The 12,162-nt window shown below is 44.4% G+C and overlaps 1 protein-coding gene across 1 annotated transcript in view; it reads right to left on the minus strand.

The window, feature by feature from the left end:
• Positions 1 to 12,162, minus strand: part of ERG (ETS transcription factor ERG) — a 284,031-nt gene that overhangs the window by 199,095 nt on the left and 72,774 nt on the right. Inside the window, exon 2 of the mRNA XM_024239531.3 lies at positions 7,080 to 7,181. The gene's annotated coding sequence lies outside the window, so the exon portion shown is untranslated. The remainder of the gene's footprint in view (positions 1 to 7,079; positions 7,182 to 12,162) is intronic.

Here is a 12,162-nt window from a genome sequence, read left to right on the forward strand (position 1 = left end):
CATGGCTATTTCCGTATGTCTGGACATTCTCTCTGGACTAGTTCACTCTGCACAGTTCCTCCCTGCCTGCACACACATGCTGCCGCTCACACCAGGGGCTGAAGCTCGTCCCCCTCCCCTCAAACTCAGTCTGACCTGTGGCTGCCTCTGACCTGGAGAACACAGCAGAGGGAAGGTTTCAGGAGTCCCAGGCTCAGGCCTTTATGGAAGTGGGAGCTTCCCCTTCCTGCCTCCTGAAACCAAGTCCCCATACCCTCAGCAGCACAGCACATGGCAGAGGACCGAGTGCCCAGTGGGGCAGCCAGCACCAATGCCAGGCCTGGGAGGGAGCTGTCCTGGACAGTCCAGAGAACCGACTCTCAGATGACCAAGGCCCCAGTCGACATCAGGGAGGAAGCTTCCAGCTGAGTCCAGTCAGCCCACAGAATCATGACCAATAATAAATGGGTTGTTGTACTAAGATGCTAGGATTTGGGGTAGTTTATTACACACACAGGTCATTGAAACCCTGTAAGTGCTCTAGAGGCACGGAGAAGATAGAGGGTAAATAGCTTGTTTCACTGTCACTATGGATGAGTACAAAGATGGTTCCAACACTCAACTCCTCCTGTATCCATGCTTTTTGCCACATAACTTTGTGATTCTTCCCATAAAAGAGGTAGAATTACTTCCCAACCCTTATTTTTGGGCTGCCTATATGATCTGCTTCAGCCAACAGGCGGTAGCAGAAAGACAAGTATGTCAGATCCCAGCTGAAGCCTCAGGAGGCAGGATGTGTTCCCCTTTGCTTTTCTGTAACTTTCCACCAGCATGGGAACATGGCCAGATGCATGCGGGAGGATGAGAGGTACCTGAGGCAGAGTCACCCACCCCAATCACCCCACCAAGACTACATTTGATCATCCCATAGACAACCAAAACCCCAGACATGGGAGGGAGGCAACCAGACCAGCCGCCAGCCAAGGCCAACCAGAATGGCCAACCCACAGGCTCATGGCTGAATAAGTGCTTACTGCTTGAAGCCACTGAAATTTGGGGAATTTGTTACACAGCATTTTTGTGACAATAGATTACTGACATACACTTTGCCCTGCATAATCAGATTACCGAGATCTTCGTTAAAATCTTTCTAGCCAGTGATAAAAGGAGACTCAAACAGGGCATTTCAAAGGAAGCCAACGTTATCCCAACACAGAGACATAATATTTCCACTCACCTACAAGACATGATCTCAAACCCTAATCCTGCCCTCAAAATGGGTTTGGAAACTGAAGGATAACCAAGAAACCTCCACCAGAAGCCTCCATGGGATTCCCAGACCCCTTCCCAGGAGCAACTGAATTCTCACTTCACGTGATGCCCTGCCAGCCTCCCCCAGATTCCAAAAATCAAATCAACATCCTTGGATATCCAAGACCGCAGCAACATCATAGAAGCTACAGCAGCCACTCGGTCTGTAACCAACCAAGACATAAACTGCACGAGCAACTGTTTGGGTCTCTTGTTTCTTATGGGGAAGTTTTGAGTACTCAGGATGCATCAAGGATAAAATGACAGGGAAGGGAATAGATAGAGATTCCAGATGCAACACAGTCCTGATCCTTGAGGGATTGAGATGGGAAGCAGATCTGTTTCGTACAGATATGAAGCGGTCAGTCCTGAGAGCAGGCAGTTAGTGGAGGTGCCCAGTGAGGCGTGTGGATATACCTAGAGGAAAGAGAGAGCTGATTCATGCAGAGACAGGAGGGTGCCACCAAGGAGCCTTGATGAACAAGAAGCATGAGGATTGGAGGCAAGAGGGTGAAAGGCATGAAGCAGGGAACCTAAGTTTCTCCCAGCTCCGCCACATTAGAGACCAAGGGCCTATGAGCTCCTCAGACCGCCACCACCAGAGTGATCACACACCAAAGGGATTCACTCAGCACGCAGCGTGATGGCACTGCCATCCTCCACACCAGCTCAGCGAAAACCCAACGGACCTAAAGACCAGGAGAATAAAAGCTCAACCACTCTCCCCTGCCTCCTCAACCCACACGGATCTCTGACTCTTTTTTTTTTTTTTTTTTTTTTGGGACAGAGTCTCTCTCTGTTGCCCAGGCTGGAGTGCAGTGGTACGATCTTGGCTCACTGCAACCTCTGCCTCCCAGGTTCATGCTATTCTCCTGCCTCAGCCTCCTGAGTAGCTGGGACTATAGCCGCCTACCACCACACCTGGCTAATTTTTTGTATTTTTAGTAGAGACGGGATTTCACCGTGTTAGTCAAGATGGTCTCGATCTCACGACCTCGTGATCCACCCGCCTCAGCCTCCCAAAGCACTGGGATTACAGGTGTGAGCCACCACGCCCAGCTAATTTTTTGTATTTTTAGTAGAGACGGGGTTTCACCGTGTTAGCCAGGATGGTCCCGATCTCCTGACCTCATGATCCACCCACCTCGGCCTCCCAAAGTGCTGGGATTACAGGCGTGAGCCACCGCATCCGGCCCTCTCTGACTCTTTTTGCAGCCATTTGAGTGCCTGTTCTTTTTTACCATTTCAGAAGTATTTTATGGATTTTTTAAAGAGCACTTCTAATTTACTTTTGTGTTCCTAATGGTCATTTCTTAAATATATAGTAGTTGGTAACCAAACAAACTAAAACCATACTAAAAGTTTTTAGTAGTTGGTGATAGGTTCATGTCACTGTAAGAGCCTTTTTATTTTCTATTTTACCTGACTTTGAACCTTGCAGAACTTCATTCTATGTTGATTGAAAATCATTTCTTTAATACTTGTTTCTTGCAATAAACTCATTTGCTAAGGTATATACTTCTATATGATTTTGTGTTTCATGACCCAGCTATATTTTATTATTGGGTATCTTAAAGAAACAAAAAAGGCCTTAACATTAATAGAATTCTACTTGTGTCACTTCTTTGTTTTTGTTTTCAAAATGCCAATGTCTTACTAAATAGAAACAAACTTGATTTGGATTACCTAAGCTCTAACCACATAAAAGATGGACTGGTACCCAAAGTAGAAGGGAAAATAAGCATTTTGTAATTATGGAGGCAGTATTGCAAAATGGTTAAGAGAAGGCCTAAATATTTGCAGGGCTGGTGCAAGAAAATAGATGGAAGTTTGAGACCCCTCGACCCTACCACTCCTCTCTTCTCAAACCCAATTCTGTTCTGTGGGTTAGGGGACGCATATAGTCACGTGGGCATCCCAATCCACATGGCCACACTCCATTCAGCAGTGCTCCCTGCTCATCCTTCAGACCCAGGGAAACACATACAAGATCTTCCCAAGAAGATGAACTCCAGGAAACAGGCTGGTGCAGCTCAAAAGATGCTCAGTCAAGTTTGGAAGGGAGCTCTGGGTGCCCTGGCACCTGGGACATGGCCTGGAATGGGGATGGGTTCAGCTGGGGAGGGCAGGAGTGGGGCCTAGAAGGCATAGGCAGGACCCTGGGCTGGGGACAGTGCTCGATATGAGCACAGTGCAGAGTCAGATGAGGGATGGAAATCAGATCTGCCACTTACTCCTTGGAAACCTATAAATGATCACTTTATCCTCCAAGAGCCTTAGTTACACATTTGCACAATGGGGATAATATTACTGTAGTATAATAAGAACTCCATTTGCCCTTGTCTCTCGTTTCTGGCATGGAGCTCCTAAAACTCTGGGAATTTCCCAAGTGATGGGAGCGTCTTTTGTTCTAAGAAGACAGCAGGTTGGTGAGTCCCTAGATAGCTTCAAGATGGGGGCTAATTGCAAAAGAGTGAATCTCGATCAGATGCTCAGAACTTTCAGCCCCATTTCCCAACCTCTCAGGAGAGGAGAGGAGCTAGAAATTGAGTTGATCCCCAGTGGCCAGTGATTTAATCAATCCTGCCTATGTAACAAAATCTCCATAAAATACCCTGACAGGGTTAGAACAGCTTCTGGGCTGGTGAGCATATTGGTATGAAGAGTGTGGTGCACCCCAATGCTAAAGGGACAGAGGCGGCCAGGCGCGGTGGCTCACGCCTGTAATCCCAGCACTTTGGGAGGCCGAGGAGGGTGGATCACGAGGTCAGGAGATCAAGACAATCCTGGCTAACACAGTGAAACCCGTCTCTACTAAAAATACAAAAAAATTAGCCAGGTGTGGTGGCGGGCGCCTGTAGTCCCAGCTGCTCGGGAGGCTGAGGCAGGAGAATGGCGTGAACCTGGAAGGCAGAGGTTGCAGTGAGCCGAGATCACACCACTGCACTCCAGCCTGGGTGACAGAGCGAGACTCCATCTCACCAAAAAAAAAAAAAAAAAAGGGCAGAGGCTCCTGTACTTGGAATCCTTCCAGACCTTGCCCTGTGCACCTCTTCATCTGGCTGTTCATTCATATGCTTAATAATAAACTGTAATCATAAGAGCATAGTGTTTTCCTGAGTTCTAGCAAGTTATTCCACCTAAAAGGGGGGTTGTGGGAACCCCCAGTGTTGTAGCCATGTCGGACAGAGTGTAGGTAACCTGCGGACCCAATACTTGTAACTGGCATCTGAAGTGAGGACGGTGTTGGGGAGCTCAGCCCTTAAACCCGTGTGCAAACTTCAGGTAGTCAGTGTCAGAATTGAATTGAACTGTTGGACACCCAGTTGGTATCAGTGTTGAATGACTGGTTGGTACTGGCGAAGACACGATGTATTTGGTGTTGGGAAACATAAATAAAAAATTTTTAAAACCTCCAAACAATGTTCAGCAATTCACAAAGGTGTCAGTGCAAGAGTTGGCCTGTATCTATTCTAACTGGTCAGTATGCAATTTGAACCATTGTTTGATTATCTCCTCTGTCTACACCATCAGGCTTTTGTGAGGATTAAACTGAATTATGCTTCAGAGAGAAAACTCTCTCAATGCTAGGCACATAATCAACACTAAACAAGTGGTAATCATTATAATTAAGAAAGTAAAAATATTTCAAATGGACGATTTTGATACTGTATAAAATGTTGCAACTTTTTTTTTGTTTTTTTTTTTTTTTGAGACGGAGTCTTGCTCTGTCGCCCAGGCTGGAGTGCAGTGGCGCAATCTTGGCTCACTGCAACCTCCATCTCCCGGGTTCCAGTGATTCTCTTGCCTCAGCCTCCCGAATAGCTGGGATTACAGGCATGTGCTACCATGGCTGGCTAATTAAAATGTTGCAACTTTTCAAGAAAAATAACTCTCAATAAATAAATTGCTAATTTTCATAAGAGCCCTTTGTCAACTGACTAAAAACATCCTTAATTTAGAAATGTATTTTTTAGTTTTAAGATAACTAGTCATTAAGTGAAAACATTGTAGGCAAAATGGCTCTAAGCAATTTAGTATTCATAGGAATGAATCCATTCCTTGAAAGCACTGGTCGCTGAGTGCACTTCTCCTGGATGAGCAGATATTAGGCAAATCAGTCTTTCACCAGCAAACCCTGCCATAAGAACTGCACAGGCCTGATTCCTGCCAAGCACACCAGGACCCTGACTGGGACAGAGGCCTCCCTTATGGGGCAGGAAGAAGGAGGCAGGGAGAAACGTAGGGCCCATGATTTAAGGAGGCTGTCCCTCTCAGGCTCATGCAAGTGCAGGATCAGTACCTAAAGGGGAGCACCGCCCGAAATCCTGTGCCCAGTCACCTTAACCCAGTCCAGTCCTGGCTCCTGCACTCCAGAGCTAAGCAGGGAATGCCAGCAGGAGACGGAAGACAGCATGAGAAACTGAATGCATCTCTACATTTATCTAAAAATAAGAAACTGGACTTCTTCAGTAGGAAATGGCTTATCTTTCCAAATGAATAAAAATGCTTATAGCTATGGGTTGAATTGTATCAATTCTCTCCCCCAGTTCATGCATTGGAGTACTAACCCCTGGTCCCTCGGGATGTGATGATAGAGAGGTAGGGCCTTTACAGAGGCAATCAAATTAAAGTGAGGTCATTAGTGACCTAACCCAACATGACTGATCCACTTACAAAAAAAGGGACAAGATTTAAAGACAGACCTGTATAGAAGGATGATGGTGTGAAGACACAGGGAAAAGACAAAAGAGGCCTGGAATAGATTTCCCTCAAAGCCCTCAAAGGGAACCACTTGGGCTGACACCTTGATCTTGGACATCCAGCCTCCAGAACAGTGAGATGATGAATTTCTGTTGTTTTAAGCTACCAGGTTCATGGCAGTTTGTTACAACAGCGCTGGGAGAGGAAAACACCTCTATTGAGGGATTTATGAAAGTCACTTAACTGATGCAGATTAGAGGCCTCACAGTGGGGGCATGGCCTCAGGAGCCACATCCATTTTAATTGCACCATTTCTCACCGAACACTGACCCTGCTCAAGGCATGTCTCAGGCTCCATGGACTGCTATTCCTTCCACGAATCGACCCTGGTTTCATTCCAGCAAGGGAGGGACTCTTACATTCTGCGGCCTGCATGAGTGTCACGTGAGCACCCCCATAACCCTGATCCCTGCGGTGCTTCTCCAAGGGAGCCCTAGCATTCCAGCTGGCCTCAAGGGCATGCCTTAGAGAGAGGGTGCTGACCCTCTCCTTCTCCAGCTGGATTTTATTTTTATTTTTTGGCACGTTTTGTAAATACAAAGATTCACTGCCTGGGTATGCCCCTTGAAAGAAGGTTTCAATTACATTCAGGTGAAATAACCACAAAATGACTGTAAGCCAAATGTAGTAGCACGATAGAAAAACGGAAATATCGTAAAAGCACCAGTCTGTAGACACCGAGCCTCTGGTTCCTCTGGAAAAGGGAGAAGAGAGTAGACAGTGATGGAGAAAAGAGGGGCTATGAAGACTACAGAACTGAGAAGGCAGTAATTCTAAAATCTCCACACTGTAGGGCCAGGAACAGGCAGTGCTGGGCAATGGGGCATCTTATCTCAGGGAAGTCAAGGGTGTCATGTAGAATCAACATAATTCATCCAAGTACAGCAAAGAATCCAGAAATGGTCTGTGGAGGTTTGGAACCATAAAAATCAAATAGGAAAGATATAAAATATTTACATATCCACATTTTTTAAAAGGGGTCCTGACTAGGCAGCGTAAGATTATTTGGGTTCTGTTCGTTTTACCTTTAGTTGCCCTTGGTTCTGCCATCTTTTTTCTCTGTGAGTCATTTGTCTTGCTTTTGGTCAACACGGCTTTCCTCGGGTCTCCAAAGATCCTGGAATAACCTGAATATAAGTTTAAGAATATTAAACCTTATTTTGTTTTCAAATATTAATACCAGGGATCAACTGTATATGTACCGACAAAACCTATTTCTTAAACATTATTTTAAAATATCCTAAAAGGGGAAAGAACTTAAATCCTTCCCTTTAAAAAAAGAGGGGACAACATTCCTCTCCTCTGAGGGAAGCCCAGCATTATGAAGCAAAAATTGGGAGTGAAAGCAAGGCCAAGCCTAACTGGCATGCTGAAGCACACAGACGCTTTTGCACAGAAAATATTTTGAAAATGTTTTCTTTTCCTTACAGCCCCCAGCTTTGGTAATAATGGCTTCCCCAGATCATTCTGTTAGCACTTTCTGCTGCTCAGAACAGGGTAGTGGGATTCAGAATTTAGAAAACATCCTGAGAACTGTAATTAAGCAATTGTCTTAGTCCCAGAAAAGAAACAACCCTTTTACTTTGTAAATGCTAGGAGGATCCATATTTTTTAAAATCTTAGAACACTAACAAGCTAAAAAGATAGAAAGAAAAAAATATTTCTTACAATATGCCTGTAGCACAGCTCCAAAATCCAGTCTCTCTCTCTCTTCTTTTTTTTTTTTTTTTTTTTTTTAGATACAGGAATTTCTTACACAACTTTCCAAGTAAAATATTCAATCCCCAAATAATATATTTAGTAGAATCCTTACAACATGAGAAATTGTAAATGGCATCTGTTTCCGTTGAAAATATTTTTAAATTAGAAAACATCTTAAGCACTGCATCAAATCAATATTTGTAATGGGCAGAATTATTTCTAAATGGTTCCACAGGCCAGCTGACATTCCCACTCTACTTAGGAAGCCCCCAGCCAATTCCACCTGAAGTCTTCGAAACCTACGCATAGAGGCAAATTGCCCAGATGTCACAGAAAAGCATTTGTTGTGATACAGAAAATAAAACACATTACTGGGGGAAAAAAATCAGGGTACTAAACCATGTACATAACATCATCCCAATATTGCACAAAGAAAAAAAATAAATGGGTGAAATAAAAGACGGAAGGCAGGAAAGGAAAGAGGATGACCTGAGAAAAGTTATCAAAACTGTTAACAGTCATGGTCTTTGACTTTCCAGTGTGAAATAGGAGTTCTTATTTTCTTCTTTTTAAAATATTTTTAAAATTATTTATTTTTTAAACCAACTAATAAAAGTAATATATATTTACTGTGTACAACATTATGTTTTGAAATATATATATATATATATACACATTGGAATGGCTAAAGTAAGCTAATTAACATCTGCATTACCTCACATACTTATTTTTTTGTGGTGTGAACACTTGAAATCTACTCTTAGTGATTTTCAAGAATATAATGCATTGTTATTAACTACAGTCAATAGATCATAGGTCTATTCAAGTTCAAGTCATAGATCTCTGGAAATTACTCCTCCTGTCTAACTGAAATTTTGTGTCCTTTGACCAACATCTCCCCAGTTCCCCTATGCTTGACGTCACTAATCATCAAGGAAATGCAAATCAAAATCATGATGAGTGTCATCTCCCAACTGTTAGAATGGCCATTATCAAAAAGACAAGTGTTGGTGAGGATGTGGAAAAAGGGAACTCTTGCCCACCGTTGGTGGGAACGTAGATCAGCACAGTCATTATGGAAAACAGGATGGAGGTTCTCAAAAACACAAAGATCAATTACAAATCAAAATAATATATGCTTTACAAATGTACTACAAATCAACTTTGTATGTATTACAAATCAAAATACTACATGATTGCTGGCAATCCCACTCTGGGGATAGATCCAAAGAAAATGGAAAATGAAATCAGTATGCCAAAGAGGTACCAGCACTCCCACATTCATTACAGCATTATTCACAACAGACAAGGTATGGCATCAACCTAAGTGTCCATCAACATAAACGCCCATATAGAAAAGTGGTGCACATACATAATGGAACGCTATTAAGCATTTAGAAGACAAATCCTGTCATTTGTGACAACATGAACGAACCTGGAGAACTTTATGCTAAGTGAAAGAAGCCAGGCACAGAAAGACACATACTGCATCCCCTCACTTATACATAGCATCTGAAAAGTTGAACTCCTATTTCCTTCTTTATAGTTTTGTGTGTTTTCCAAATTTTCTAAACTAAAAATATTCATCTTTATAATCAGGGGAGAAAACTAAGGAATAATCATTTTATAATCCTAAACATGCTTTTAAAGCATTTATTTCACTGTAATGTATTCTTTTCCCATCCAGCCATACATGGGCCCAAGGAGCTGGCCTTCCCTGCTCGGCAGCCTGATGTTCAAGGGGATGGGGGAGGGGGATGGTGCAGTAGATCATGCTTTGCAAAGCTGTGCAAATCTTTTTTTTTTTTTTTTTTTTTTTTTTTTTGAGATGGAGTCTTGCTCTGTCGCCCAGGCTGGAGTGCAGTGGTGCGATCTTGGCTCACTGCAACCTCCACCTCCCAGGTTCACGCCATTCTCTTGCCTCAGCCTCCTGAGTAGCTGGGACTACAGGCGTCCACCACCACACCCGGCTAATTTTTGTATTTTAGTAGAGACGGGGTTTCATCATGTTAGCCAGGACAGTCTCAATCTCCTGACCTCGTGACCCACCCGCCTCAGCCTCCCAAAGTGCTGGGATTACAGGCGTGAGCCACCACGCCCGGCCAAAGCTGTGCAAATCTTGAGTTAATAAACATGTTCCCAAAATCCAAAAGCCAATATTGACTATAGCTTGGTTAACTGTTTTGCATGGATAAGTGGTTAAAGGAGTATTTGGTTTCCAATTTCTGCAAAGGGAATAAAAGCTTTAAAGCATGAACTAAGATTTCCTATACTATGCTATTCTATAGTAGGTTTTTATGCCAAAACCTCTACTAGGCTGAAAGGATAATTTGATTTATGGTTGAGACATTGTTGGGCCTGATTTAAAGCCCAGAGTCAAGCCCAGAGAGGATTCTCCTAAATATGTGCAATGGGTATTTTTAAATTAGCATTATGGCGTTATTAATATTTCATTTATCCTGAGAGCATTTACCTGACAACGTAAATCATGCATAACACAGCTGAGAAGCCACAAAGAATCCAAAAAGATGTCACGAAGTCCAGGAAGAGAAGCTTTGCCAGAGAAAGGCACACTACCAGCCGCGTGAGCTGGCCTCATCAAAGCAAAAAAGTCAGAAAATTATGTAAACCAGACTCAAGAACTCAAAAAATACAGCCGTTTGAGAACTTTGGTAAGAGTGCAAACTGCTCAACCCAGCTCAATCGCCCCTGGTCCAGAAACGGCAGAAAGCCAAGGTCAAGGAGTCACATGACCTGAAGAGACCCCCCCCTCACCACCCCCCCAGCCCTGCCCCTGGCCAGTGGGACAAACCACATCACCCCTGGGATTCAGTATTCAGTCAGGTTCTGTGTTCTGTATGGGGAGGTAAAAGAAGGCACTGGATCATCAGGAAATCTGGACTGGAAATGGCCAAAGATGAACACATCTGAGTACCTGAAGGGTAAGCTAAAGGTATCAAAGCAGCCATGGTGAGGCAGAAAGAACCTTGAGCTTGGAGCCCCACGTTTGTGCTGACCCACTAGCAGCCAACAAAACCTCCCTCAGCCTCACTTTGCTCATCGGAAAACTGTGAGTAAGAGGCTGTGACTCCAGAGAGGTGGTGCAAGTTCAATGAGACGGGGTTGCTGATGGTCCAGATGGACAGATGCAAAGCATTATTTTCTGTTTTGATACAGGATTCTCTCTGTCATCCAGGCTGGTGTGCAGTGGTGCCAATAGCTCACTGCAGCCTGGACCTCCCTGGCTCAAGTGATCCTCCCACCTCAGCCACCCAACTAGCTCAGACTATAGGAAAAAGAGCCATGCACCACCATGCCTGGCTAATTTTTTCAAAAATTTTTTGGAGACCTGAGATCTCACTATGTTGTCCAGGCCGATCTCGAACTCCCGGCCTCAAGCAATCCTCCTCTCTCAGCCTCCCAAAGTGCTTGGATTAGAGGGGTGAGCCACCATGCCCAGGAAAGGCATTGTTAAATTCAGGAATGAATGACCACCTTGCTCCCCAAAACACTAGACAAGAGAACCACTCTCTATGCACAGATCTCCCTGGCCACCACGTGTAAGCAGCAGTGAATATTCCATAGGTGGAATTGGCTACTGTGAAGAAAGAAAACTCCAGAAAAGGTGCCCTCACTCCAGGAAGTAGCCTGGACCCCACGTGGGTGACAGCAGCCTGGAGAGAAGGCTCCACTCCCACCAGCAATGCCAAGGACAGAGCAGCAGCAGCCATCCGTCCCCATAGTTATGGTGAACACAGCCACGGAGCAGCCTGCTTTTTCCATGTATAGCCACACACAGGTGGCAATGGCAACAGACACAACTGGCTGCCCTTCCCTGGAAGGAAACGTAATTTTGCTTGGGTGTTCTGCCTGCCCCCACATGACCCACGGAGGATGACCAGCCCCAACACCAGTGTAAATCCTATCACTGGGCACCATCTCTTCTCACCACTGATTGGTTTCGGGAAGGGCACATGATAGAATTCTGGTCAGTCTAACACTCAGGGAAGCGAGCTAGAGGACTTCTAGGAAAAGTGTTGGCTGATGAAGAAAGGCCATAGAGTAGTAGTCCTGTCTGTGTGGCACTTGGAACTGTGACAGCCATCCCAGGACCATAAGAAGAGGTCACCTGAGGATAAAACCAATATGCTGTGGATATCTGGGGGAAAGGAGGGAAGTCCTTGTGTTTCTACCTACGGTAGGGAAGAGTATTAACCAACTCTGAAGGCATCTCATGGCAGGGCAGCTAGGCACATCAAATGCATTTTCCTTGTTAACTAAACCATTTTGAATTGGGGTCATTTTTGTTGTTACTGTTATTACTGGCAGCAAAAGTATCCCATACACTCTAGTATCCATGTTGAAAAAAGTCGCTTTCAGCTCTTTTACCATCTGTATCCATAGTCA

Source organism: Pongo abelii, chromosome 22 (genome assembly GCF_028885655.2).
Source record: "Pongo abelii isolate AG06213 chromosome 22, NHGRI_mPonAbe1-v2.0_pri, whole genome shotgun sequence".
Lineage (NCBI taxonomy): Eukaryota > Metazoa > Chordata > Mammalia > Primates > Hominidae > Pongo > Pongo abelii.